This window comes from Bos mutus, chromosome 9 (assembly GCF_027580195.1).
Source record: "Bos mutus isolate GX-2022 chromosome 9, NWIPB_WYAK_1.1, whole genome shotgun sequence".
NCBI lineage: Eukaryota > Metazoa > Chordata > Mammalia > Artiodactyla > Bovidae > Bos > Bos mutus.
In genome coordinates, this window is record NC_091625.1 from 39007162 (window position 1) to 39023305 (window position 16144).

General features: G+C 38.3%; 1 protein-coding gene across 31 annotated transcripts in view; it reads right to left on the bottom strand.

Moving 5' to 3' along the window:
- Positions 1-16144, bottom strand: part of LOC106700590 (collagen alpha-1(I) chain-like) — a 97648-nt gene that overhangs the window by 68591 nt on the left and 12913 nt on the right. For 4 of the 31 annotated variants that reach the window (XR_011465355.1, XR_011465349.1, XR_011465352.1 and 1 more), the window contains 4 exons: positions 12237-12298; positions 10881-10951; positions 8333-8460; positions 855-8257 (listed from right to left, as the gene is read on the bottom strand). The exons of 11 other annotated variants lie outside the window; for them this stretch is intronic. The gene's annotated coding sequence lies outside the window, so the exon portion shown is untranslated. 16 more of the 31 variants (XR_011465347.1, XR_011465340.1, XR_011465357.1 and 13 more) reach the window with 11 other exon arrangements.

Below are 16144 nucleotides of genomic sequence, written 5' to 3' on the forward strand. Positions count from 1 at the left end.
AAAAAATAAAATAAATTTTAAAAAGACTATTGACTATGTAAAACAAAATATTTAGAGTGTATTGTGGGTGTATAAAATATATGTAGAAGTAAAACATCTGGCAACAAAAACACAAAGTATTGGAAGGGAGAAATGGAAGTATACTATTATAAGGTGAGTAGTATAATATGATTTGAAGGTAGATTGTGGTAAGTTAAAGACATGTGTCGTAACCCTTAAAAAGCTAAACAGCCATATACTAATAAACAATAGAGACGATAAAATGATTTAAAATAGTCAAATATCTCAAAAGAAGCCAGGAAAAGAAGAAAAAAGAACTTGGAATAGATGGCATAAGTAGAAAGCAAACAGCAAGAGAGCAGACTTAAACCAACCATATCAATAATTACAGTAGTTATAAATGGACTGCTGCTGCTGCTGCTAAGTTGCTTCAGTCATGTCCGACTCTGTGCGACCCCATAGACGGCAGCCCACCAGGCTTCCCCGCCTCTGGGATTCTCCAGGCAAGAACACTGGAGTGGGTTGCCATTTCCTTCTCCAATGCATGAAAGTGAAAAGTGAAAGTGAAGTCGCTCAGTCGTGTCCAACTCCCAGTGACCCCATGGACCGCAGCCTACCAGGCTCCTCCATCCATGGGACTGACTCTCCAGGCAAGAGTACTGGAGTTGGGTGCCATTGAATTCTCCGATAAATGGACTAGGCACATCAATTAAAAGGCAGAGAAATCTGACTGGATAATAAAGCAAGGCCTAACTATATAATGCATTTTAAACATAGAGATAGATTAAAAGTAAAAGGATTTAAAAAGATACACAATATAAACACTAATTAAAAGAAAACTGAAATGGCTATATTAACATTAAACAAAGTAGACTTTAGAGGGACAAAGAATATTACCAAAAATAAACAGGGACATTTCATAATAACAAAAGAGTCAATCATTAGAAACATTTATAACAATTCTAAATATGCATTCAGCTAATAATAGAGCTTTAAAATACAAGAAATAAAAACTAATCCAAACAAAGGGACATACAGACAAATTCACAGACAGAGATTTCAGCTCCTCTTTGATCAATAAAGTAATTGATAGAACAAAGAGAAAATCAGCAGAGATATAAATGACTTTTATAATACAATCAGCCAACTTAGTCTAATTGACATTTATAGAATACTATCTAAAAACTTCAGGATACACATTTCTTTTCAAGTGCACAAAGAAAATGCACCAAGAAAAGCTGTTTGCTGGGCCTCAGAGCAAGTTCCAAAAAAACCCCAAATGACTGAAATTTCAAAAATATGATTTCTGACCATAAAATGAAATTAGAATACAATATATGTGCAAATCCCCAAATATCTAGACATTAAATAACATTTTTAACTAGCCCATAGGTAAAATAAGAAATTACAAGAAAGTATTTTGAACTGAATATACAATATACCAAAATTTGTGCAGTACACAAAAGCAGTGCTTACAGGTAATTGATAGCAGATCACCTTTGATTAGGGATCATAAAGAATAAATACTTGAATGTCCAAATTGAATTAAAAAAATTTTTAAAGCAGCAAGCTATTGAAAGATACAAGAGTTCAAAAGAAATTAAGATACATGCATTTTTTTCACAGTATATTTCTCTTCAAGTATACGAGAGTCCCACGATTGTTCTAAAGGAAAAAAAGGATCTATGAGACCCAAATGAAGCTAAAAATATCTTCAAATAATGTCTGTAAAATAGAATTGGTAAGATAGACTTAAAAAATTTAGTCAACATGACTAATATTCCCATGTCATTTTCTAATTACACTCTCATAAAGACAGATTCACTCAACAAGTTATTGTTGAGCATTTACTACATTCTAGGAATATACTAGGAATACGAGAAGGAGGTAAAAAGGAAAAAAGTCCCAAGCACTCATGGATTTTCCTTGGGAGCGGGGCAGACAGATGATAAACGACAATTAACAGGTAAAAATACACAGTATTTCACCACATGGAATAAGTGAAAAACAGAGCAGGGAAAGTGGTGTTGGGGGAGCTGTAATTTTAAAGAGTGAACAGGAAAGGTTATATTGAGAAGGTGATATTTGAGGAACGATCCAAAGAAAGTAAGGGAACAAGCCACGCTGGTGCAAGTGTTATGAGTGTGTCTGGTGTTGGAGGGAAGAAGAGGTCCATGTGGCTGGTGCAGGAGGAGCCCAGAGAGAGAAGCTGGAGATTGAGTTAGAGGGAAAAGACAAGAAAAACCAAATAAGGCTTTGAAAGCCTTGCCGGGGACTTTAGCTTTTACCCTCAGCGAGCTCTGGAGGGTTTTGGGCAAAGGAGTAGCAAGATTTTGGATTTTTCTGGCTATTGAGATGAGTAGAGTTTGAAGGGGAGCAGAGGTTGAAAGAAGGAGACCACTTAGGAGGCTACTGCAAGAATCCAGGAAGAGTGCAGAGAGCTGCTTCCAACAAAGTGGTAGCAATTTATGCAAAGAGAAATGGTCCAGCAGAGAGGGCGGGAATCATGATGCAGAAGAGAAGGGAAGATTGCTGATTCACTGTCTTTGAGTAGGAGGGAAGGGATAGGATCTAGTGCACAAGCTGAAGAGATACATTGGAACATTTCATTCATAGTAACAGGAAGAAAGGAAGAGAATATGCACAGAAACTGGTGGGTGATGGTGTTGGCATCTGTCGATATTCTTCTCTGATTACTCCTATTTCTCAGGGAAACAAGACACAAGGGCCGAAAAGGAAGAGGGGAAGGAGGTATTGGTGACTGCAGGAGGAGAAAATATGCAACAGCGAATTAGGAGAGTAAGAGAATGAATAGATTGGATTTGCCCTGGTTGGTCTTCTCCACTCAAGATACATTTGAAACAGTTCTCTAAACATTCTGCCCCTGAATCTATGTACATGAAGAAAACATAATTTGGAAGCCAAATAATTATCAATGTCTATCTATATTATCCATATTCTATTCTGGAGAATGAAAATTCTGCCTGCTAGTAAGGGTAGAGACGCCTCAGAAATATATAGTTCAATGTGAATGAAATGCTGGCAGATTTGTAGCTTTCTTTTATTTTTGCAGATTAAGGTTCTCTGTTTTGAATTCCTTCTTTATTACAAGAATACTTTCAAAAGAGAATCAGCACATCATAAATTTAAATGCAGTTATTATGTGTACTTCCCATTTACTCTAAAATTACAGCTGAAGTAAAAACTTATAGGAAGAAATTAATGCCATAGAGGGAAAAATACTTATTTAAGAGGCTGGAATGTTTGAATTTTTTCCCAAAAGATCATTACGTTTTCTAATGACCAACTGACACGGAAAGCTTAGGAAAGATAAGTGAGTTTTTTTTTCATACACTGCAGATACCAGCTAACAAAATCATCTGAAATAAATAAGGGTGTAAGTTGTGTCATAAACATGCTGAAATTATAAATCTGTAAATCCTCTGATGGAGTGACAAGGAGACTAATTATCATTTTGTATTTCGTCTATTGATGCAACTCAGGAAAGACGCAAAGCAAGTCTGTTGTTTTACAAGACATGAGCAGTATGTTGGCTCTCCTAAAACATCTGCTTCTTCTAAAACTCTGTATTTGAGAAAAAAAGAATTCATACCTAAATTACAACATTATTGGACTACACTTACATGGATATGTATTTCCAGAATCTAAACCTGTAAATGTCTCATCATCCCAAATCCCCCAAATTCACAATCTTTACCTGTCCATACTCCAAAATAGGAACCTCCTGCACCTCCAACATGCTGATCCAAAGGACAGCTGTCTTTACAATGGATGCATTTTAAACAATGTTGTAATGGGTTTTCCTTTGTATGTGGGGGGATGGCAGATGATCATTTAAGAAAATTAGGTCCCTTCTGGGACTTCCCTGGTGGTTCAAATACTAAAGAATTCGCCTGAAATGCAGGAGAGCTGGGTTCAATCCCTGGGTTGGGAAGGTCCCCTGGAGAAGGGATTGGCAACCCACTCCAGTATTCTTGCCTGGAGAATTTCATGGACAGAGGAGCCCGGCGAGCTACAGCCCATGGGGTTGCAAAGAGTTGGACACACTGATAGTATAAGGCCACTTACAATAATTACTGCTCAAGTTAGGCAATAAGATTAAAAAAAAATTAGGAATTTAAAAGCCAACAAGTCTCAAAACACTCTATTTTTTTGGTATGAATGAGGCCAAATTAACCAAATTACCTTGCTGGTTCCTAAGCAAACGTTTCTAAAAATCTTGTTCCAATTACTCTTAAAGACAGGGGCAAGTAGTTACAATTCCTAAGGTAGAACTATTTATTCCACTTAGTTCAGTTTTGGTTTTGAATAGCTTCAGGCAGTTTTTTACTCTTGGGCAAGGCCCATCCAGCCATTCTCAGGTAGGTTTGACTTTTTCCAGATGGGCAACTTAAAAAATATTGGTTGAAAATGAGTAATACAGATGTTCAGATTAGATTCAGCCCATGATCACAAGGGCCTTTGGGTCTGTGCATGTCATGAGGGAAGCCTGCTCTCTGAAGCTGCTTCTCTACAGGTTAAGAATGCATAACAAAGCCACCCGATTTAAAGAAACAGTACATTATTAATGGTTGAAATATCAAAGGGGGGAATCAGATTTTAACTTAAAAAAAAATTGTAAAGGGCTAGTCATATTTTCAGCCCATGCTACCACTTGAAGTAATGAGAATTTTCCTAACTCCCTGAAATGCTTTATTGTTTATCCTAAATTTATCTTTTCATTCCCTCACAGAAAGGAAATGTAACAAAGAACAAATTTCAGTCATAATGCCCTGATATAAGATATTCCTGATAAATAAATTAAAAAAAAATAACTGCTGAAGTGAGCTTCTTGTTTTATTCATAGCTTTTAATCATCTCAGCAGTTCCTGTCCCTCATTTGCACACATAATTGAAGGTTGGCTGTGCTATACCCCAAATTTCATTCTGCTACCATCAACTGTGTTCAAACTTGCAAAGTTTCTCAGGTTTAAATTTCCTTGCTTTCTGATAAATAGTGTATCTATTTTGTGTAAAAGAAAAGGGAGAACATGCCTTATATGGATTACTTAAATACACAGCTAATCCTAAAGCCTTATTTGCATCACTGATAGCAAACAGAAGCTGTAAAAGCTGGGGCAACTTGGGGCCAGACCAAGTAAGCCCTCTTTGTGTAGTCTGTTAGATCTTCCTCAGGAAAATGGAATCTGTGCTGGCCTCTACCTCTGTGTCTGAGAAACACTCTATCCACATGTCTTATGGGTGCCGGTATAGCCCATTACCATCATTCTCAGCTTCTCAAGAGTAGGTGTTCACCTTAATTGTTTGCCCATTATGTAATACTCACAGATACTAAGTACTGAATACATTTTTGTCAAATTGATAAATAATTCCATAAGATACAGGGTCTGAACTTGATGACCTCAAGGTTTCTTTCCTGATCTAAAATTCTATAATTTCTATTTGTCTCAGCCTCTACCTAAAGATTTTAAGAAATCCTAAGGATGTTAACTTAATGAATAATATATAAAAGTTGCCAATTTGGTCATTAATGAGGTTTTAATCCTTTTCCTGAATTATGGTAGTGATTTAAGACCCAGAGTGAAGGAACAATCTTGTTAATAGTTATTCTAGATCAGTGCTGTCCAATAAAAATATAATATGAGCCAAAAAATACAAACCACAAATGTAATTTAAAATATTCTGGTAGCCATATTAAAACAGTAAAAAGAAACAGGTGAAGTTAATTTTAATATATTACTTAACATCATATGTCTGAAAGTATCATTTCAACATGTAATTGGTATAATTAAGATGTTTTAAGTTTTTGGTGTGTGTGTTAGGTCTTCAAAATCTGAGGTGTAATTTACACCTGTACACCTCAGTTTGGACTCACCACATTTCAAGTGCATGTGCGGCTGGTTAGTGGCTGTTTTTTTGACAACACAGTGTTATAGCCTGATATTCAAGTGCTCTAAGGACCAGGAGCTTGTGAGAAATGCAAATCTTGGAATCAGAATTTGAACTTAACAGGTACTCCAGGTAATTTGTATGGATATCAAATTTGAGGAGGGAGTATCCAAGTTCTTTTTCCAGTGAAACCATGCTTTAGATATTTTTATAACTTCCACGTTTCTTTTCTTTTTTTTGGCTGCATCATGTGGCATGAGAGATCTTAGCTCCCCAAACATGGATCAAACCCATGCCCCTTGCTCTGAAACACCAGGGAAGTCCTCACATTTCTAATTCGTATAAATTTTTTCATGTGTCATGCTTCCTGGTTGTCCCTCTCCCCATTTTTAAAGTAACATTTTTTTTCCAGTTATAAAAGCATAACCTGTTTATATAGAAAAATTAGAAACTACAAATAAGAAAAAAATCACTTGTCATTCCATTAGAGATAACTACTATTGACATTTTGGGTGTTTATCCTTCCAGTCTCTAAAATGTTGTTTATTGCTTAATTATGTAATACATAAATTCTTATAAATAATTCAAACAATAACATATAAAATGAAGTCCCCTCAACTAATATCCCAAATGCAGTCCCCCTCCCCACCCTCAATCCATTCACCTGGTTAAAGATATTTGGGTTGTTTCCAGCTATGGGCAATTATGCATAAAGTTGCTATAAACATTGATTTTTGAGTTTTGGGGTATGTGGGAGACTACTTTCAGAAAACTTTTCAACTGGCTACACTGTACTTCAAAATGTGAATATATATGAATATATATTCACTCATTCAACCAACAAATACTGAACGCTTTCTTTGTGTTAGGCAATGAGAATATTAGTGAACACAGTGGTGGTCAGTGTTGGTCCCAATCCTCATAGAATTTGTTTTTAATCAAACCTCTGTTAATAGACATTTATTTCCAATTCCCCTATCATAAACAATGAGTTTTAAGATTTCAATTCAGTTATTACTGATCATCTGCTACCTACCCAAAATTTTCCTTGGAGCTTTCAAGGAAAAAAATGACCAACTGGGTAGTCATCTTGGTTGAGTCACCTAACTCTAACCACAGCACTTGTTAGAGGCTGGAGGAAGGAGGGAAAGCAGATACTAGCCTCAGGCAGCTGTTGCTAGTTAACTCTAGGTTAATGTGGAGGATCTGGATAATCCTTCATCTTCCTAGGCCATGGTTTTCAAACCTTGGTCCACACCAAGATCAGAATCTTGTTAAAGCACAGATTCCTGGACCCCACTTTGATTTAGTATGTCTGGGATGGGCTCATCAATTTGCATTTTTAACAAGTTCCCAGGTGAGGGTAACACTGCTGTTCCCAGGAACACACTTTGAGAACTGTCCTAAGCTATTTCTGGGTGTTTCTGAGCCTGATATCTTAAATGTGGACTCTCCATCAGTGGTTAGGAATTCAGAGATCTAGAAGTACCGTATCTTTTTTAAAAAATGTTTTTTTTTATGTGGACCATTTTCAGTCATTCAATCTGTTACAATATTGCTTTTGCTGTTTTTGTTCTGGCTTTTTGGCAGTGAGGCAGGAGGGAGTTCAGCTCCTCTACCAGGGACTGAACCCGCACCTCCTGCACTGGAAGGTGAAATCTTAGCCACTGGACTGCCAGGGAAGTCCCTGGAAGTAGGTATCTTTGAAGTTACTGGAGAAGTTATTAATTAATGCAGAAGAAATGTCTGTGAGTCTAGAGGCTCCTCTGTGGCATCACCTGACAACTCTAGTTTCTTGGATTTGCTTTCTTTTCCTCTTTACTATCTTCATGCAGACTTCGCTGTTATGCTGGTTGGCAGGGGAACCTCTCCTTTGGCACTCTCAGCACCACCAGTACGCACAGTTGAAGGGTTCTTTTGGAGCCCTGTCTTAGTATCAAGCTCCAGAATTTCCTCATCTGGGTTACAGGTGACTGCGTTTCTAGCTGCAGGAACCTACTGAAAGCTGCAGGGCGTTTACCTGAGACTTCAGATCGTGTCCACCTCTTTGCTCAGTAATGTCCAACTCTTTGCAAACATCCGGGCTTTAGCCCTCCAGGCTCCTCTGTCCATGGAATTCTCTAGGCAAGAATACCAGAGTGGGTAGCCATTCCCTTCTCCTGGGGATCTTCCTGACCCAGGCATTGAACTTGGGTCTCCTGCGTTGCAGGCAGATTCTTTACCATCTGTGCCACCAGGAGTGGGCAAGTTCAAATACGGAATTTGTGCGTTTAGTCCCCTCAGAACAGTTTGAATCCAGTTTCACCACTCACTGGCTCCATCTCTAGTTTTTGGAAAATTTCCTCATCTGTAAAACGAGAACTCCTAAATCCTTCAGTTACTGTGAGAACTAACACAGTAACATATGGAAAGTATTCAATACCTTGTTAGCTCAGTACAGGACACACTGTAGAACCCTCTTCATCTACTGGAAACATGGATTGGAGTGAAGTTGTGGTACATCATGCTGTGGGAGCTTCATCAGACTCATCACAAAGGACATGTGGATCTCTGTGTATATAAGGATACTGGCATTACTCCCTCTGGGAAAATGAGGCTCAGTAGTGTTGGGGGGCCTGCCCTCAAGTCACTCACCAGCATGCACATGCTCTAGAGGGGATGTAAGATAGGGGCCTACAGAGCTGCCAGGATAAGAGCCTGGAAGAGTAGGAATGTAAGGTCAGTTTGGAAGAGTGAGAGGACAAGTTGGTATGACAAAAGCATTGGAGTTCATCTTCCTGCTTTCATTTGTCATTCCCAGACACTCTAAAAGGTTAATATTACATGTATGTTCACTATAAACATTATTCCAACAACCTGACTTTAGCTTATCTACAGTTCAGTACCCAGGTTTATACTCCAGTTTTACATTTTAGTAGTCAGGAATCTTCGGAGAAGGCAATGGCACCCCACTCCAGTACTCTTGCCTAGAAAATCCCATGGATGGAGGAGCCTGGTTGGCTGCAGTCCATGGGGTCGCTAAGAGTCCGACACGACTGAGCGACTTCACTTTCACTTCTCACTTTCATGCATTGGAGAAGGAAATGGCAACCCACTCCAGTGTTCTTGCCTGGAGAATCCCAGGGACAAGGGAGCCTGGTGGGCTACCATCTATGGGGTCGCACAGAGTCGTACACGACTGAAGCGACTTAGCAGCAGCAGTCAGGAATCTTTTCCTGTTGTCTTAGGCATATCTCAGCTAGTAAAAATAATTTCCCTCTATGCCACAAACTTAAAGAAGAAAATAACCAGAAGCCTTCCTTTAAAAAAGCCTGTAAAATGAAAACTTTAGATACAATAGAGTATTTGTGAAACTTTTTTTTTTAATAAAAAGTCCTTAGAAAAAAAAAGCACAAAAACAAACTCCACTTAGCAACGGAAACAGTAAATAATTTCAGAATGGAATGTACAGAGTGCACTCCCATCCCCCACCTCATACTCCTAGGGTCCTCTGAGTTCCTGCTCCTTTTGGTGAAGACCCATTATGGATATAAATCTTCATTAAGGAGGACCTGACTCTCCTTCTGTACATCCATACTTAGAGGAAGGGAAGATGGGGGCGGGGGTGGTGTTCCCCAGGACTTCGACTGTAAAAGAAGTATTTTCTCACTGAAACGATGTTAAAAGTGATGTGTGGGCTTCCCTTAACTATGAATTAGATAATTACTGAGAGCTAGGCTGAAAAGCTAATAGCCATTTTAAGATTGTTTCTATGAGAAACACATCTGTAGGTCCCCAAATTGGCTAACAACCAACAAACATTTGCAATACAACCTGTTAAAGATGGGGAAATGACTGAACAATTTAAAAAATTTGATTTATACAAATTCTTTCAAGCATGCGGTAAGTCACAAACATTTCCTGAGTCCCTGAATATTGCCGCATTAACAAACATAGTCCCTGTATTGACATCTCACTTAAAGCTCAGACATAACTTGCTTTAGTTTTGCATATGTCTGACATTTTTCGCAATAAAATTAAAATGTTTGAAAAATTTTTAAATAAAAATTACTGCATTCATTTAAAAAAAGACCCTTTCAAACGTAAATTTCAAAAATCCCCAAGGGATCAACCTAGGGCAAAAATGAGAGGTGATATAAGAACCCCTAAAAAGAAGTAAAAACTTAAATTCTGAATTTCCTCCATAATATAGACAGCAAAGCAACTATCAAAATATTGAAAACATTTGAAATGGACCTATTTTAAAACCTCCAAAATGTCTTATCACTATTGTTCATAATTAAGAAAGTCTTTTAAATGCTTAAGTAAAAAAAATTCATTGAAATTGATGCCACAAAAAGGAAAATGAAATTCATCTCTCAGTATATATACCTCTTTAAGATGTAGCTTGATAAGTCTACTAGACTTCCTAAAATGTAATTTTATTAAATTTTATTAAATTCAGAGTTAGATATCCACAGCCAACTAATAAATTTCTGGTAACATCTTTCATATCTTTTAAAAAGTATTTTAAAAATCTACAATAGCATGATGTAAAAGAGAGCAATAATTATAGTAGACAAAATTAAATGAAATATGATATGCCTTCTATGTACCTATGAGTTATACAGAATAATCATTACCACAGATGTCCTCAGAGAACAAAGGAGAACAAGAAAGTATAAAGGTGGCGGAAGGCATGGAAGATATTTTCTGTTATCTTCTACTGTGTGGTCTTTCACTGCACTATTCTTTAAACAAAAAAAGGTCTCTGCAAGGGCAAGCCCCGCTTCAAATGTCCCCTTACCCTCCTGACTGGAGAATAATGTGTTTGTGTAGTATATGGTTACACCAGACAAGGCTGTGAACACGTGTGATTTATTCAATGATCTATTCTGCTTCCTTTTAAAGATAAAGAATGCATTTAAGTCGATTGTGTATGAGACTGTGGTAATTCCTTAGAAGGCGCCATTCAAACAGAATAATATTACCTTATTTTAAAACACCAAGAGCATAGCCATTTCTCGGTCTTCATTTTCTTTCCAGGCAACATCAATTAATACTTTCATTTATTTTAAAATAGAAACATAAAAAACACAAGTAATTACTTTGAAACAGTTTTAATTTTTCTTTGTAGAAGCAAAACAGTCCTATAAGACATTTACTTTTCAAAAATCCTTATATACAAATAACTGTGTAAGATGGAAGAAACAGCTAAAAACAGCATAAACCACCAACACAACAGCTCCTAACAGTAGGCCAGGTCAGGGTGCAGACCTCATGAAAACAAGCCGCTGACCTGCGAAGAACTACAATCCCCAGGGAGCAATCTTGTCCTCTTTAACTTGCTGGGTGGCAGAGCTCAGGGGAATTACTCAAACTACGAAAATCCCCAAGCATGGTCACCTAGGGGGAAATGAGGAGACAGATATGACTTGAGCAGGATAATTATTTTCTTATAGTAACAGTAAAGAAAAGTAAACTTAAGTGGTAAAGGCTGCGTTGAGTTACAACTTCAACAGGTAGCTAATTGTGTATTCTCTAGACACAGCATTTGTTAGTGAAGGCAGAACACACAATGTATAGTTTGCTACTTGTCTTTCAAATAACAGTCTCTATTCACATTTATTGATTATAGATACATGTAAATGGTATGTAAAATAATAAAAGGATAGCAAACACCAAGGCATACTGTTCTATGTGCAGTTTATTTCACTTAATCCTCACAGTAAATCCTCATAGTAACCCTATGAGGTGAGAACCATTATTATTCATGTTTTACCACACACACAAAAATCTAAGTCATAGGGAATTTAATTGTTTGACCATGATCACACACCTGGAATGCAAAGCTAGGTATTTTGTCTCCAGAGCTCCTGCTTTTAATTTAGCTCCAGTTCTGCCTCATGTAATTGGATTTTTAACCCCATTATCACAGAGCTATTCTTCCAAGACAATAAATTCTGTTTCTGCACTGTGAACTTCCACTTCTCTGAACCATTTTCATCTTCTGCCTCCCAATTCACCTTCTGGTTTCACCTGCTTCTATGAACAACCTGGACCCCTAGTCATTTCAGCTGTGCCCCAAACCCCTCCCAGGCCTCTCCCACACAGGCACACCAAGGTGGCCGCCTGCACTGGTGATCTCTGTTGCTACCGCTGCTTCTCAGCAGCATAGCATTACTACTGACCTGAGAAAAAGTCCTGCTGTTGGTCGGTAAGTGGGCCTCATTACTGCTCAGCAGTCCTTTCACTGACACTGCACAGCGTCCACAGCAGCTGTTCCAAACTTCTTCCAGGATTAAATCCCCCAATGCACCCATCTAGCTCTTTGCAGATTATCTTACCATGGCTTTATTGAAAATTCATCCAAAGTAGGGTTGTCAAAATGCAGGTTGTCAGGAGTTATCTGAATTTCAAATAAATAAGGAAATATAGTTTAGGGTAAATGAGTCCCAAATACTGCATTACAGAAATATTTAAATGGTATTTAAACAATAAAAATAGCAAACTGAGAGCTTATCAAATATTGTATGCCATGCCATGTGTGCTCAGTCATGTTTGGATCTTTGCAACCCTATGGGCTGTAGTCTGTCAGGCTCCTCTGTCCGTGGGATTTCCCAGGCAAGAATACTAGAGTGGGTTGCCATTTCCTTCTCCAGCCAAATACTGTATAGAACATACTTATTACTAAAAACTTGTTCATTGTTTACCTGAAGTTTAAGTTTTACTGGGCATCTTGAATTTAATTTGCTAAATCTAATTCAATCAAATTCCTCTCTTTCCATTCCCAGAAGTATTCTTCCTTTTTTTCAAGGGTTAATTCTCTGACCTATGGAATTGATCTTTCTCCTTACTTCACCTTCTTTTTCATCCTACATATTCTTTCGTTTCTCCTTTCAAGCATACTCCTGTCGTTCCTACTATGGTATTAATGGTCCCAGTTCTTCAACCCCATGTGAACCCATGCCTTTACCATGCCACTTTGCAATATCTCTAGAGAGGTGGATTCTATTTCCCAACCCTGGAATCTGGGCCTGGTCACATAACCTGGCCAATGCAATGAGGCAGAAGTGCCAGCATGTCAGTTTGGAATCTAGACCTCAAGAAGCCTTGTATATTTCTGCTTGCCCTCTTAAGACTCATCTTCCAGATAAGAAAAAAAAAAATCAAAGAAAAAACCCACTAATTCAAAAAGATACATGTACCCCAAAGTTCAGAGCAGCATTATTTACAATTGCCAAGACATGGAAGCAACCTAAGTGTCCATCAACAGATGAATGGATGAAGAAGATGTGGTACCTATGTATGATGGAATACTACTCAGTCATAAAAAAGAATGAAATTTTGCCATTTGCAGCAACATGGATGGATTTTATGTTAAATGAAATAAGTCAGAGAAAGATACTGTATATCACTTACATGTGGAATCTAAAAAACACAACTAGTGAAAATAGTGCAAAGCAGACTTACAGATATAGAGAACCAGTGGTTAACAGTGGGGAGAGGGTGGAGGAGGGGCAATACAGGGGCCAGGAATTAACAGATACAAACCATTATGTATAAAATAAGCTACAAGGATACATTGTACAACACAGGGCATACAGCTAAGATTTTATAATAATTATAAATGAGTATAGCCTTTAAAAATGTGAATCACTATATTGTTCACCTATAATTCACATAATATTACACACCAACTGTACTATAATTTTAAAAATACTGCAATGAAAATAAAGCCAAAAACAAAACTCCTCTTCCATCTCCATGAGAAAACACACTTAGGCAAGTCCGAGTCTCAGGAGGATGACAGATATGTGAAATAGAGCCCAGCCTAGAGGAAAGCCCCCAGTAGGCTTTCAGATATATGAGCAAGCCCAGCAGAGATCAGCCAACCCTCAGACACTTGAGCTATAATAATTACTGTCTTAAGCCACTGTGTTTTAGAATGTTTGTTATTCAGCAATAGCTAACTTGAGACATCTATCCCAACTTTCTTTCTTGCACTCCTACTAACCTACTGCAAAAAGTATCCTGTTTTTTTTTTTTTAACCTTTGTTCTCTTACCACTTATTTTTGTTATCTGTACCACTTCTCTCTCAATTGAAACCAAAACCTCTTAATGGTCTGTCCAATCACTTTGGCTCTGTCCTCATCCACTTTGGCCTCTATATAGCACCTGACACCTCCGTTAAAATCCCCTGCTCTTGGACTGCACTACTATCAACTTCTTTGACTGTTTCATCTACTTCAGGGGTTTACCTTCTCTTACAGTCTTCTGGGATTTTATTCATCCCCCCCCCAACCTCCCCCCGCCCGCCCCCCCCCCGCAAAGCAACTTGACTCACACCTTTATCTCCACCCCAAACTCTCTTCTAAACTGTAGTTCAATTGGTTCTCAAACCAATGCATTAGAATCACCCAGAGGGCTTACTGATATTCAGATTGCCAGGGCCCTGTTCCTCAAGTTTCATATTCAGTTAGTCTGGGGTGGGGCCTGAGAATTTACATTTCTAACAAGTTCTTTGGTAATGCTGATACATCACTTTGAAAACCACCCTTCTGGTTTCATATTTCTAACTAACAGTCTCCACCTGGTTATCCACAGGTGCCTCAAAGGTCACATACAGTGTCAATTAGAGGGTTTGTTTATTGTAAGCCCTAGGAACCAATTTGGGCTAACTACAGCAAAACAAGAATTTATTAGGGAGTTCACAGAATCAACGTGAAGGCTGGTAAACCATGTTCCAAATAAGACAGGAACAAGAAAAGAGACTACTTGACAGTAGAAGCATTACCTCTAAGTCAGAAGAAGTAAACAGTGTTTCTTGTATTCTTAAGTCTCTCTGTTCAAGATTCATTCCAAATGAGAGTCCTTTACCCAACCCTGAGTTGTACCAGGGCAGCGATAGAAAAGATTATGGTGGAAGTAGCCACAAAGGACTCCTCTTCTTTCTTACTTAGTTTAGACCCTTCTAATCAAGCAGGTGGATTACTACAACAACCTCTTAACTGGTTTTCTTGCCCCTAATCTAACCTTCAGTTCATTCTCCTCATCTTCACATCATCTTCAGTTACCTCTTTAAGACATGTCATTTTCTTCTTTGCCTTGTCTGGTGTAGTGTTCCTATCTTAAGTAATAAATTACTTCTCCTTATGTGCAAGTGGTTGGGATACTTTTACCTCAGCAGACTCATAAAATGGAAAAGTAGTTTTAGAAGGTAGGGAAATATGTTCTATTGTAAAATGAGGATCTAATTCCCTAGCAAGGATCAGAAGTGGTCCCAAAGGTCTGCATCAGGACCCCTCCAGGAGCCTCTAAGAGATGAGTATCTCATGAGACTAAAGACAAGGCCCTAGCCCTCAATTGTATTACCAGCACCGGACTCAAAACAGGCACTTAATGAAATCATCTCCAGGCCCTCCTTACTTTAGGTTAGTATATGTGTTAGCCTCCTGACTGACTTCCTGGTCTGTAGTCTCTGCCTGCCTATCTCCTTACTACCAAATCCTTCCTGTATAGCAATGCTAAATCAAACCGATCATTTCCTGCTCAAAACTATCAGACTCCCCAAAACATGCTTGCCAACTATAAACCTCTCAGTATTCAAAGCCTTCCATAATCTGGTTTCAACCTACTTTTCTAGGCTTTCTTCCACTTGTTACTTACACTGTCAATCTTGTCTAGACAAACAAGTTTTTCTCAATAAACCCTTTTCTGTTCTTATCGGTTTGGTTCCACTTTTTGAAACGTGTTTGTCCCGTGGTGTATACTCTACCCTACCCTACCTTCAAAGTCTAGGTAAAATGTGTCAGTATGTGTGTGTGTGCCAAGTTGCTTCAGTTGTGTCTGATTCTTTGTGACCCCATGGACTATAGCCCGTCAGGCTACTCTGTCCATGGGATTCTCTAGGCAGGAATACTGGAGTGGGTTGCCATGCCCTTCTCCAAGGGATCTTTCCAACCCAGGGATCAAACCTGGGTCTCTTATGCCTCCTGTATTTGCAGGCAGGTTCTTTACCACTCACTAGCACCACCTGGGAAGTCAGTGTTCCTAACCTTTTTTAATCCATGACTCACATTTCAGGTTCTTTTGGACATGCCCTCTTGTACGACATACCTGTTAACTCCCGAGTTAAGGATCTTTCTATTTGGAACTTTTTCAAACTAATGTCTTGTTTGTATAAATACTTCATGAGTTAAACACATACTATCTTAAACTTCATTATAAGCTTGTGTTATTTGTTTTACCGGA